Source organism: Cervus elaphus, chromosome 31 (assembly GCF_910594005.1).
Source record: "Cervus elaphus chromosome 31, mCerEla1.1, whole genome shotgun sequence".
NCBI classification, from domain to species: domain Eukaryota; kingdom Metazoa; phylum Chordata; class Mammalia; order Artiodactyla; family Cervidae; genus Cervus; species Cervus elaphus.
In genome coordinates this window covers 3738582-3752919 of record NC_057845.1, presented here as the reverse complement: position 1 = coordinate 3752919, position 14338 = coordinate 3738582, and the positions used below count along the sequence as shown (strand labels likewise).

General features: G+C 44.3%; 1 long non-coding RNA gene across 1 annotated transcript in view; it reads left to right on the top strand.

The window, feature by feature from the left end:
• LOC122687496 overlaps positions 1 to 14108 on the top strand; it is a 29094-nt gene extending 14986 nt beyond the window's left edge. Inside the window, exons 2-3 of the long non-coding RNA XR_006339158.1 lie at positions 12891 to 13071; positions 13984 to 14108. This is a non-coding gene — a long non-coding RNA (uncharacterized LOC122687496). The remainder of the gene's footprint in view (positions 1 to 12890; positions 13072 to 13983) is intronic.
• Positions 14109 to 14338: the final 230 nt, after the last annotated feature.

Below are 14338 nucleotides of genomic sequence, written 5' to 3'. Positions count from 1 at the left end.
CTCTTTGTAGTTTGTCTAGTTAACCTAGAAATACCAAGGTGGTGTCCTGGACAACCTAGCAAGCAAAGAAGAATGTTGCTTCCTTCACTGTGTGGCTTTGGAGAGTCCTGAAAGTGTGTGCTGTGCTGTGTTTAGCTGCTCAGTCGTGTCCGACTCTTTGTGACCCCGTGGACTGTAGCCCGCCAGGCTCCTCTGTCCATGGGATTCTCCAGGCAAGAATACCAGAGTGGTTTGCCATGCCCTCCTCCAGGGGATCTTCCTGACCCAGGGATTGAACCTGGGTCTCCGGCATTGCAGGCAGATTCTTTACAGTCTGAGCCACCAGGGAAGTCCTTGAACGTGTATAGCCCACAAATTTATTAGTTTTAGAGGAGATACATTGATTTTGCTGGAGTTGTTGGGCCAGGAGGTTCTATAAAGTCCAGCCATGCTTCCCTGGACCCTTCTCTCAGGTCCTCTTATTACTCCATCACAGTGATGGGGATCCACCTTGTTCCAATAAACACTTATGAAATAAGTGATATAAAGTGACCAGGGCTGATGAAAACTGATCTCAAAATGTATGTGTTTCCTTTACTTGATCTGGATGAAAATAAAAAATATCAGGTCTTAGACATTGCAAAGTTTAATCAGGAAATCAGAATCTACTCTGTCTTTTTTTAATTTATTCATTAAAAGTTTTATTTATTTATGGCTGTGCTGGGTCTTTGTTGTTGCATGTGGGCTTTCTCTAGTTGCTATGAGCTGTAGCTACTCTCTAGTTATGGTGCATGGCCTTTTCATTGCAGTTGCTTCTCTTGTTGCAGAGCACGGGCTCTAGGGTGCTCAGGCTTCAGTAGTTGCAGCACGTGGGCTTAGTAGTTGAGGCTTAGCAGGCTCTAGGGTGTGGGCTCAGTAGTTGTGGAACACGGGCTTAGCTGCCCTGCGGCATATGGGATCCTCCCGAACCAGGATCGAACCCGTGTCCCCTTGCATTAGTGGGCAGATTCTTAACCACTACACAACCAGGGAAGTCCCACTCTAACTATTTAAAATAGAGGATATTTAATACAGGAAACTGGTTACACAGCTGATGAAAGTTCTGAGAAGCCAAGCAAAGGGAAGTGAAGGAATCCAAAAATCAGCAAGAGCAGGAAGCCCCCAGTCCCTTAGGCTGGGGACTCAGAGGAAGGAGGGGTGTTAGCAGAGTCAGGAGCTGAGTCACCCAGCACCCATGGTGGGCGCATCTGGTGGAAGCTGGAGCCATGCTGGAGATGCCGCAGCTGCTGAGACAGCCTGTGAAGCAAAGAGAGGAAGAGGGTGGCCCCCTGGGTTCTCCCTTCCTCCTCCTCAGTCCCTTTCCAATGATGTCCTTCAGCCAGTTGCACCAGGAAGACTGGAAAATACAGTCAACAGAGGTTTGTTTCCATGTGATCAATATAGGGGAAGGAGGAGTGGATGGACACGTCACTCCACTTGGAATACGGCAGGACTGACTGTTGTCAAATATGGAATTCATTGAACTGTTGGAACTCTTGCCCAGCATCTTGACCAGCCACAGTAGGGCAACTTTCCTTCTGAATCATTTATTTGCTTGATTGTGATATGCCACGATCATCAATTCAGACAAAGCAAATGCAGACTTTTATCTACCACATGGAATAACGGTACTTGGCATCATCTACCTGTTGTGGCTGCCTGGGGCAGTGTGGTGGTTCTGATAGAGGTTAAAAATGGAACTAGGGCCTCTAAGAAAAGGATCACAACTTTCAGAGATCCTCTTCTGCTCAGGGATTGTGAATTTTGGATGGAGGCTCTTTATTAAGCCATACTGGTTCTTTCCAAGGAAAGGTGTATGCCTTTGGATAGTTGTACTGACTTATACTCTTTAGCTATACTAAACAAGCCAGGCTTCAGCAATACATGAACCGTGAACTTCCAGATGTTCAAGCTGGTTTTAGAAAAGGCAGAGGAACCAGAGATCAAATTGCCAACATCTGCTGGATCATCAAAAAAGCAAGAGAGTTCCAGAAAAACATCTATTTCTGCTTTATTGACTATGCCAAAGCCTTTGACTGTGTGGATCACAATAAATTGTGGAAAATTCTGAAAGAGATGGGAATACCAGACCACCTGACCTGCCTCTTGAGAAACCTATATGCAGGTCAGGAAGCAACAGTTAGACATGGAACAACAGATTGGTTCCAAATAGGAAAAGGAGTATGTCTAGGCTGTATATTGTCACCCTGCTTATTTAACTTATATGCACAGTGCACCATGGGAAACCCTGGGCTGGAAGAAGCACAAGCTGAAATCAAGATTTCCAGGAGAAATATCAATAACCTCAGATATACAGATGACACCACCCTTAGGGCAGAAAGTGAAGAGGAACGAAAAAGCCTCTTGATGAAAGTGAAAGAGGAGAGTGAAAAAGCTGGCTTAAAGCTCAACATTCAGAAAACTAAGATCATGGCATCTGGTCCCATCACTTCATGGCAAATAGATGGGGAAACAGTGGAAACAGTGGCAGGCTTTATTTTTTTGGGCTCCACAATCAGTGCAGATGGTGACTGCAGCCATGAAATTAAAAGACGCTTACTCCTTGGAAGGAAAGTTATGACCAACCTAGATAGCATATTAAAAAGCAGAGACATTACTTTGCCAACAAAGGTCCATCTGGTCAAGGCTATGGTTTTTCCAGTGGTCATATATGGATGTGAGAGTTGGACTGTGAAGAAAGCTGAGCACTGAAGAATTGATGCTTTTGAACTGTGGTGTTGGAGAAGACTCTTGAGAGTCCCTTGGACTGCAAAGAGATCCAACCAGTCCATCCTAAAGGAGATCAGTCCTGGGTGTTCACTGGAAGGACTGATGCTGAAGCTGAAACTCCAATACCTTGGCCACCTCATGGGGAGAGTTGACTGATTGGAAAAGACCCTGATGCTGGGAGGGATTGGGGGCAGGAGGAGAAGGGGATAACAGAGGATGAGATGGCTGGATGGCATCACCGACTCGATGGACATGAGTTTGAGTAAACTCCAGGAGTTGGTGATGGACAGGGAGGCCTGGCATGCTGAGATTCATGGGGTCGCAAAGAGTCAGACAAGACTGAGTGACTGAACTGAACTGAACTGAAAGTAATATGGTCAGGAAAATACAGCAATTATTAGAGCAATGATACATCTATAACATGAATCTTTCATGGGAAAATATTCATGTTGTGAACTGTAAATGCTTTCCTTTTTCTGCACTGATCCCCTCCTCCTCCATGTTACCCAAAAATTGAGCTTGCTTCTTGGTGGGTGTTCAGCCAAAAAACACAACCAAGCCAAAGATCAGGAGAAATAAGGATTTATTATTACTTGCAGTAAGTAAGGAAAACACTGAAGATCTTTCCCAAAGCAGTGTCTCCCTGAACAGAACACTGGGGAAGTTTTAAGCTAAGTGTTAGTCGCTCAGTTGAGTCCGACTCATTCCAACCCCATGGACTGTAGCCGTGCAGGTTTCTCTGTCCATGGGATTCCCCAGGCAAGAATACTGGAGTGGGTAGCCATTCCCTTCTCCATTTAAGCTAAGGGTACATGCATATTCACAAACAGGCTTGTGTTGTTGACAGAGTTCAAGCTTTAGTGGATTGAAGTCATGAGGTTTAGAAAAGGTCAACACCATCATCTCTTAAGTTCCAGCTGATCTGGTGGTTGAGCCTTCGGGCTAATATTTAGCATTGAAACAGAACTGGGAGTTTTTGTTGTTATTTAGTTGCTGAGTCAAGTCCAACCAGTTTTGCAACCCCATGGACTATAGCCCACCAGGCTCCTCTGTTCATGGGGTTTCCAAGAATAATGGAGTGGGTAGCCATTTCCTTCTCCATGGGATCTTCCTGATACAGGGATTGAACCCTGGTCTCCTGCATTGGCAGGTGGATTCTTTACCACTGAGCCACGTGGGAAGCCAGAGTCTTTACAACTGATACTTTATCTTTGCTATGGTTACTTCTCTTGCCTGAAACCAGTAGTTTTATTTCTGTATTCTTTTGTTCCTCTACGATTAGTAACTACTGAGACCTGTTCAAGGGCAAGCACTGTGGTCAAGCTTAGATCACAAAATGGCTTAAGGCAAAAATGGCTTCTCTTCTGTGAAGAAAGCCATTCCAGTTTCTCTTTTTCCAGGAACTCCCTACCCTATCTGCTCATACTTACTTTCTGGCACTGCATCCCGTGTTAGGCTCATCTTGTATATTTCCTGCTCTATTCCTACGTCAGCCATTTCTCTAAGGAGCCCTATATCCTTATATTGGAGAACAGCTTTAGAAACCAAGATTTCGGTGCTAGATGTGCTCACTTTGACCACTCTTCATCCATCCATCCATTTCTTAAGCATATACCTTTCCCAGTGCCGTCTTTGGACAACACTCCAGAGCAGAAGAGACGAATGAAGTGTAAATAATTCTATTACTGCATGGCCCAAGAGAAGCACTGTCCATGGGTATGCATAGAGCTCCACAGCAACCGGAAGATGAAAGGCGATTTCCAGTTGGAGACCCATTTCACAGAAGTCTCTGTTTTTGATTCTAGACTTTACCTCTTATCTTCTAGGTCCATATCTTAGTAGCTTGGCTCATATCTGCCCTTCTACATTATAGTCTGGTATATCAGCCTGAGCTGAGTTTAAATTCTGGTTCTGTCACTTATTAGCTGTGTGGCCTGGAGCCTGTGTCTTCACGGGACTGCACCTCGGTTTCTTCATCTGTAAACTGGGGATGGTGATGCCAATAGGACCCACCTTTGGAGGCCTTTGGGAAGATTCAGCAGAAGGCATGTGGAATGCCTGGCACAGTGTCTGGCACAGTCAGGAACAACGAATGCTGACAAGCAGAATGACAATGAAAACTGGATTCCCTCTGGAGACAGCATCACCTTGAGTGTGACTTCTTAGGACAGAGATGCAGATGAGGCTGTAAAGGCAAAGTGGCTGCCGGACGGGCTGACTCCCGGGGTCACAGTCAGGTCTGTCCTGAAGATGACACTGTTTTTGAGATGTGAACCATCAGTGACAGAGGTCTTGGGGTCACCTGGTGTATGGGGGCTCAGCACAAAACTTAGCACCAGGGGGACGAGACAGCTGTTGCCACTTTCTCCCACCACCGTCTCTGTGATTCATGCTTATCAGAATGCGTTAACATAGCCTCAGATGTCAATGGATGCTTGATGTTCCAGAAGGAATCTTCATGCTAGGGTTTTCCACCAGAGTTGCCTCCCCTGACAGTGATGATGAGCCTATCAAATGCTTCCTGTGAAGAAGGAATTCATAGGGCCAGGACTCCATCTCAGGCCTGTCCGTGCTGATCGTTTTCGGCTGCCTCTCCAGTGGACTCTGAACTCTCTGCTTAGTGCCTGTGGGAATGACAATGGAAGGATAAGACCCCCTCCAGACAGGGGAATCTTGAAGATCACATCCAGGTTACTCATTTCCTAAGAGGAAGCATACCGTAATCACCCCTGTCTCCGGACAGGTCATAAACTTTTTCCGTATCTATCAGGATGAAATCACAGGCTTATTGATTATTAACTGGTTGGAATGTAACTGCGGGCTTATTGATTATTGACTGTTTGAACACATAACACGTGAATGATGGGGTTATTGTAGTTGTATTTACCCTACCTTTGTTTATGTAAGTCTCAAGGGAATTGAGGTGGTGGGTTTGGACACGTACACATGGGGTAGGTGGAGGGTTTGGACACATACACATGGGGTAGGTGGTGGGTTTGGACACGTACACATGGGGTATAAAAGATTTTCACAAATGCTGGACGGGGTCCTTGGCTAAGAGGAGACTCTGCCTTGGGCCCGCCGGTGTAATAAACTGCACTCCACTATCTGCATTGTCCTTCTGAGTGAGTCTGTTTCCCGGAAAGCGTGGCTATAACACCTGTTCTGGAAGGAAAAAGGTATTTAAACTAAGGTGCTCCAGAGAGTCTTGAGAACTTTTAGGAGCAGGTGAAGCATAGATGTCATGAACTTTCACTGGGACCAGGTGTGTCCCCAAAGTCTTAAAATAGAGCTTACTATGAAGGTTGTAGTTGTCTCACGTGATGTTTTTCTTTAACTTGAGAAACATCTAGATTAGTGATCTCAAGGTGTGGCTCCTGGACCAATAGCATCAACAGCCTCTAGAAACTTGTTAGAAACATAAATTCTTGGGTCCCATCCCAGACCTACTGAATCAGACACCCTGGACGTATGCCTTGCCTCCTGCTCCTGCCCATTACAATCTATGTTTTAACAAGCCCTCTGATTCAGATGCCAGATAAAGCTTAGAAATCGTTGATCAAAAAGATGCAGGAGTCTCCCAAACATTCAGCCTTAAAACTAAAGGTGTTTTGAGCTCTGAGCACCTGAAGAGAGGACTCTCGCTAATGTATGACACTCAGTAGGTGCACATTAAGTATTTATTGAATGAATGAATTTAGAAATACTGAAGCGGTTAAGATTCAAGACACTGACAACAGCAAGTGCTGGGGAGGATTTGGAGCAAAATGAACACTCACTGGTCGCTGATGGGAACGTGAAATGGTACAGCCCCCTTGGGAAGTCAGTTTGACAGTTTCTTATAAAACTAAAGATGCTCTAAGCATACAATCCTGCAGTACCACTTTTTCATACTTACTCCAAAGAATTAGAAACTTATGTCCACACAAAAAACCTGCACAGGTAGGTTTATAGCAGCTTTATTCATTAATTTCCCCAAAGTGGAATCAACCAAGAACTCCTTCAGTAGGTGAATAGACAAATAGCGTGGTACATCCAGACAATAGAATATTATTCCACAGTTAGAGGAAAGGAGCTATCAAACCACGACAAGACATAGAGGAACCCTGAATGCGTATCACTAAGTGAAAGAAGCCAATCTGGGAAAGCTACATTCTATTTGAGTCCAATGGTGTGACATTCAGGAAAAGGCAAGACTATGGAGACAGTAAATAGGTTAGTGGTAATCAAGGGCTCGGAGAAGTGTGGGATAAAAAAGTGGCTCACAAGAGGATTTTTAGAGCAGTGAAAACACTACTTTGTATGGTACTACAGTGGTGAATACATATCATTATACGTTTGTCCAAACACATAGAAAGCACAGATAAAGAATGAGCCCTTGTAAGCTATGAAATTCAGTTAATAATGATGTATCAACATTGGCTCATCAATTGTAATAAAGGGACCACACAAATGCAAGATGCTATCATCAAGCCTTAAACACATTAGCATCAACCCTCCAGATACACATGGAACTGATTTAAGAGCATCTTGTTTCCTTGGAAGCATAAATTCCTTAGTCTCTTTTTCAAAGGGGAGGAGTCTTCTTTCCAAGAAGAAAGAGAAAGAAATTCTTCTAGGGGGTTGGTGCAGTGAGCCAGGAAGAATTGTGCCTGTCCCCTTTGTGAAAATTCAGACCCCTGGGGCATGCTTTGGGAAATCAGTGAGTGAATTTTGACAGTTGGGCTGTTCTTGGTACCTTATTCCTCATGGGGACCAATCAGTCATTCTGAAGATGTTCAGTATTTCCTTCAGATGATAAGTAAGAGCTTCTCTGTGACATAACCACACTGCACAGGTATAGAAACGTTCCAGTGATACTATGTGGCTTTTTAATCTTAAAGAATTCATGGTGCCTCACCAGTGCTGGCAAAGGGGGTTTGCTACAGAAACAATGGAAATGGTAGTAGAGCACCATCTTTCTTTAGGGTTGGACTCAGCTAAGATTCTATACTTTTAGCCAGAGAGGGCTGGGGACAGTTGCAGCCAATGTGATGTAGGCAGATGTTGTGGGTTGGGGCTTCCAGGTAAACTCTTTAAAAGAACACAGAAAAAGAGGTGAAGTGTGAGGGAATAAATTGACATGCATCTTTTGTCCTCCATCTGTCTCTTTCTTCTGCTTGGAATGCTGATGCGATGCTGGAAGTGGAGTTGCCACCATGTAGCCATGAGGTGACCATGAGTGCAAAGTTCACAAACTGAGGATAGGCATACAGAAAGATAGGAGAAATGTCACTTTTAGAAGGTGTTGTACTGCTTCCATACCAGTCCTGCACTATTTACCACTGAATTTTATTTTTTACATGATGGAAAAAAAATAACCCTAATTTGTTTAAGTTGATATTTTGGGAGTTTCTGTTACTTGCAGTCAAATCTCGCCTCTAACTGAATGAGAGGTATTTGCAGTTGATGCTTGTGGTTGAGAGCACAGACTTTGAGGTCTGCCTGACCTGGTTACGTGTTCTGCCATGTGTCTTTGAGCATACTCAACTTTGGATACTTCATCTGTGAAATGGACTCAGTAGCACTTCTGACCACAGTATTGTTTTAAGGATGACTTGAAAGAACATATTTTGATGACTATTAGCACAATGTCTGGTGCATATTAAGGACAGGATAGATGGTAGTACAAGACTGGAGTTGCCTCCCACCTCAGATATGCAAGAATTAAAAAAAAAATAGAGCAGGATCTGAGTGTTGTCTTAGACACGCTGAGTATTGTACAACTTCTGGATTTCATTGTCATGGGCTAAATCAAAGTCACATGACGTCAAGTGGATATTCCCAGACCTAACCCCAGACTGTTATTCACTCTCACCCACTTCTAAGTCTTGATGCCTACAGATTCCTCTGGGAAATAACCCCCACTCAACACAGGACAGTCATGGACAGTCAAGCAGAGGGAGCAGCCTATGATTCCTGCCCCAAGGCCACCTCTGATGGCACCAGAAGTAGACATCCAACCTGAAGGGGTACACACTGTAGGCTGGCCAGCGGCCTGGCAGGGGTCCTAGTGGGACGATTCTTCCCACAAGGGTCAATAGCTCTGCTGGCTGGACACGCTTCTGGAGGGACCTCAGTGCTGCCTGGCAAGCTGGTTCCTTGTCACTGATCCATACACTCTCCTACCCTCTGAGATGGCTGTCTTGAATGTCTTTATCTCCTCTCAGGGCTTTCCTGGTAGCTCAGATGGTGATCCCTGGGTTGGGAAGATCCCCTGGAGGAGGGCATGGCAGCCGGTTCCAGTATTCTTGTCTGGAGAATCCCCGTGGACAGAGCAGCCTGGCGGGCTACAGTCTATGGGGTCACAAAGAGTCAGACAAGACTTTTGCATCTTGCTCTGTGCAAACGTGCTCTAAGGTTCTCATCTTGAAACACGTGACTTCTCTGTGGTCCAGTAGTCGAGAATCTGCCTTCCAATGCAGGGCATGTAGGTTTGATCCCTGGTCAGGGAACTGAGATCCCACATGCCCCAGAGCAACCAAACCCGCGCGCTGCGACTGGCGCGGCGTCACAATGGGAAGTCTACGTGCTGCAATGAAGACCCAGTACAGCCCAGGCCCGAGCCCCCAGTGCCCTCCGCCTGCTCCCGCGCTTCCGTTCACAACCCGCTTCTGCCCTGTCCTCACCTCCAGTCCCGCTGGATTTCGCTCAACAGGCTTCTGTCTCCACTGTTCCAGGGACACTGCTCTCGTCACCCAGTGGTTTCTTCCTTGTTGAATCTGGTGATCAGTTCTCAGTCCTCAGTTCATTCACACTTCTAGTAGCCTCTCACACAGACGATTATTCCTTTTGGGAAAAAGTGTCTTCACTTGGTCTCCTCAGTGTGAGAAATGGACAAGAATAACACCTTTATGATGTGGTTAGGGCAAGGACATTATTTTGTTTTCAGCAATATCCCCAGCACCAGGGACAATATCTTTCATGTATGAGGCACAGAGTATCTGTTGAATGGATGAATCCGGATCAGGGGTAACAAAGTACAGCCAACAGGCCAAATCTGGCCCACTGCCTGTTTTTTATAAATAAAGTTTTATTAGAACACAACTGTGTTCATTTGTTTACAGATTGTCTAAGCCTGCTTTCACACATTCCACAAGTTGAATAGTTGTGACAGAGACCACGTAGCCCACAAAGCCAAAGATATTTACTGTCTGGCCCTTTACAGAAAAAGTTTGCAGACCCCTGATTTAGACAATTATTTCTATTTCCAGTGTGTGCTGTATGTGTGAGACCCTGACTACAGATGATCAAAGAGACAAAGCTCACAAAAGAAATCACAGTGGGTCGTATGGCAGTTCTATTTCCAGTTTTCTAAGGAATCTCCACACTGTTCTCCATAGTGGCTGTACTAGTTTGCATTCCCACCAACAGTGTAAGAGGGTTCCCTTTTCTCCACACCCTCTCCAGCATTTATTGCTTGTAGACTTTTGGATAGCAGCCATTCTGACTGGCGTGTAATGGTACCTCGTTGTGGTTTTGATTTGCAGTTCTTTGATAATGAGTGATGTTGAGCATCTTTTCATGTGTTTGTTAGCCATCTGTATGTCTTCTTTGGAGAAATGTCTGTTTAGTTCCTTGGCCTATTTTTTGATTGGGTCATTTATTTTTCTGGAATTGAGCTGTAGGAGTTGCTTGTATATTTTTGAGATTAATCCTTTGTCTATTGCTTCGTTTGCTATTATTTTCTCCCAATCTGAGGGCTGTCTTTTCACCTTGCTTATAGTTTCCTTTGTTGTGCAGAAGCTTTTAATTTTAATTAGGTCCCATTTGTTTATTTTTGCTTTTATTTCCAATATTCTGGGAGGTGGGTCATAGAGGATCCTGCTGTGGTTTATGTCGGAGAGTGTTTTGCCTATGTTCTCCTCTAGGAGTTTTATAGTTTCTGGTCTTACATTTAGATCTTTAATCCATTTTGAGTTTATTTTTGTGTATGGTGTTAGAAAGTGTTCTAGTTTCATTCTTTTACAAGTGGTTGACCAGTTTTCCTAGCACCATTTGTTAAAGAGGTTGTCTTTTTTCTAATGTATATTCTTGCCTCCTTTGTTGAAGATAAGGTGTCCATAGGTTCGTGGATTTATCTCTGGGCTGTCTATTCTGTTCCATTGATCTATATTTCTGTCTTTGTGCCAGTACCATACTGTCTTGATGACTGTGGCTTTGTAGTAGAGTCTGAAGTCAGGCAGGTTGATTCCTCCAGTTCCATTCTTCTTTCTCAAGATTACTTTGGCTATTCGAGGTCTGCCATATGACCCAGCAATCCCACTTCTGGGCATACACCCTGAGGAAACCAGATCTGAAAGAGACATGTGCACCCCAATGTTCATCACAGCACTGTTTATAATAGCCAGGACATGGAAGCAACCTAGATGCCCATCAGCAGACGAATGGATAAGGAAGCTGTGGTACTTATACACCATGGAATATTACTCAGTCATTAAAAATAATTCATTTGAATCAGTTCTAATGAGATGGATGAAACTGGAACCCATTATACAAAGTGAAGTAAGCCAGAAAAATAAAGACCAATACAGTATACTAACACATATATATGGAATTTAGAAAGATGGTAATGATAACCCTATATGCAAAACAGAAAAAGAGACACAGATGTACAGAACAGACTTTTGGACTCTGTGGGAGAAGGCGAGGGTGGGGTGTTTAGAGAGAACAGCATCAAAACATGTATGTTATCTAGGGTGAAAGAGATCAGCAGCCCAGGTTGGATGCACGAGACAAGTGCTCGGGCCTGGTGCACTGGGAAGACCCAGAGGGATTGGGTAGAGAGGGAGGTGGGAGGGGGGATTGGGATGGGGAACACATGTAAATCCATGGCTGATTCATGTCAACGTATGACAAAAGCCATACAATATTGTAAAGTAATTAGCCTCCAACTAATAAAAATAAATGGAAAAAAAAAAGAAATCACAATGCCCTCTCTCACCCATGGACATCATCAGGGTGTGTCTGTAGCCTGGGTCTGCGAAGGACTCTCTGCGGTGAATAATTCAGTGGTAATGGGAGAGTGGGAGAGATGGAAGTGAATGGAAAAAGAATATTAACCTTATTTTTATTAATTAATTTTTATTGCAGTATTTGTGCTCAGTTGTGTCTGACTCCTTTCTGCCTCATGGACTGTAGATTGCCAGGTTCCTCTGTCCATGGAATTTTCCAGGCAAGAATACTTGAGTTGGGTGCCATTTCCTACTCCAGGGGATCTTCCCAACCCAGGGATCAAAGCTGCGTCTCTTGCATATCCTGCATTGGCAGGTGATTCTCTAGCCCCTGGTGCCACCTGGGAAGCCCTTATTGGAATATAGTTATTTTACAATGCTGTGTTAGTTTCTGCCATACAGCAGAGTGAATTGGTTGTATGTGTATGTGCATCTCCTCTTTTTTGATTTCCTTCCAATATTAACCTTACAATCATTTTATACCATGCATTTTGCATGGTTTATTTCAGTTCATCTGCACTACCTTCTCCAATCTACGAATGAGGAAGCTGAAGCACTGGCAGACTAAATGTTTCATGAAAAGCCATGTAGAGCTGTGAAGTATTGGGAAGGGGGTGCCAAGGCCAGTCCTGGGATGGACCCTGGCCAAAGTGGCAGTGATGATGGCAGCAAACACATGGGGCCTCTGAAGACGTGCAGGCACTGTTCTCAGTCCATCCCATCCACTGTGGGAAGCTAGGGCACGGGAAGAGTGACCAGCTCCCCCAAGGTCATCTGGCCCTGGCCAAAGGCAGACCAGGACTGGACCTGGTAGTTTTGTTTTGTCTCTGTTCCCTTCCACTTTACCATAACGTGTACTAGGTCCTCAATGAATAGTCATCGAGCTAGTGGATTTGAACTGGAATTTCCTGGCTCCTGGCCCAGAACCTTTGCCACTGTCTGGCACCAGCCGCCCATTGAGGGCTCAAAGGACTGTGCAACATTTTGCTCAGAGCAGAGCTGAAGGCCACCTAACTTGTTTCTGCAGAAATTACTAGAACTTTTTAGAATTTATTCATCCTCTATCTATATTTTCATCTCTCTTGGTACGCTGCCCACTGCCTTGGGGAAACTATAATTTCCATAACTGATGATAACATCTGTTTTCAGACATGTGAATCGGTTGCAGAAATGTGTGTCAGCAGCGAACTAAGCCTCCAAGCTTCAAGGAGGTTTCTTACAAAAGTCGTCGGGAGCGGCTTTCTTGCTCAGTCCTGCCGAGATTTTAAAATTGTGCAACAAAATATATTCTCCAGTTGACGGTGTGTACATCATGGCTCTCCAGTGGGAGGTGAGTTTTCTTCCTCTTGTGAAAGTTACTTCACCTAAAATATGGGATTTGATGTATATTTACCTTCCAAAATTAGATAAAACCATTATAAATTTTACACACACTGGCCATCCTTCAAGACTAGGACAGAGCTATTTGAGAAAGGAGGCATTCTGTATTCATTAAGGCACATTTTCAATTTATTGCTGGTGGGGAAAGAAGAAAGTGACATCTTTCTTAGTTATTTCTAATTCCCATAAAAAACAAAGAGTACTGCAGACTGGGTGGCTTGAGCAACAACATTCGTTATCAGTTCTGGAGACTGGGAAGTCCAAGATGAACGTACTGGCTGGTTCGGATCCCGGTAAGAGCTGTCTTCATCACTTGCACATGGCCACCCTTTTGCTCTGTCCTTGCTTGTCATCGGTGCCTGCATTTGGGGCACCATTTGGGGCACCTTCTTCTTAGCAGGCCACTAATCCTATTTGACTGGGACCCCAGTTTTGTGAACTCATGTAACCTTTACTTAGCTCCTAAAACAACCACTTGGGGGTTTGGACTTCCAACATATGAATTTTTTTTAATTTAAATTAAAAAAAATTTTATTTTGTATTGGAGTATAGCCAATTAACAATGTTGTGAGTTTCAAGTGGACAGCAAAGGGACTCAGCTATACATATAGGTGTATCCATTCTCCCCCAAACTACCCTCCCGTCCAGGCTGCCACATAACACTGAGCAGAGTTCCCTGTGCTATATAGTAGGTCTTTGTTGGTTATTCATTTTAAACACAACAGTGTGTATATATTGATCCCAAACTCCCTAACTATTCCTTCCCACCAACCTTCCCCCCTGGTAACCATAAATTTGTTCTCTAAGTCTGTGAGTCTGTTTCTGCTTTGTAAATATGTTCATTTGTATCATTTCTTTTTAGATTCTGCCTGTAAGGGAATCTGGGGTCCTCCTGTGGCTCAGCTGGCAAAGAGTCTACCTGTAATACAAGAGACCTGGGTTTGACCCCTGGGCTGGGAAGATCCCCTGGAGAAGGGAACAGCTACCCACTTCAGTATTCTGGCCTGGAGAATTCCATGGACTGTATAGTCCATGGGGTCACAAAGAGTCACACACGACTGAGATACCTTCACATATAAGGGATATCATATTATATCTCTCTTTCTCTGTCTGACTTACTTCACCCAGTATCCAACATATGAGTTTTGGGAGGACAAAATTTAGTCCTCTTCTCATCCCTGAGAACCTCCCCTTGGGACCTGACACTATGGAAGTTT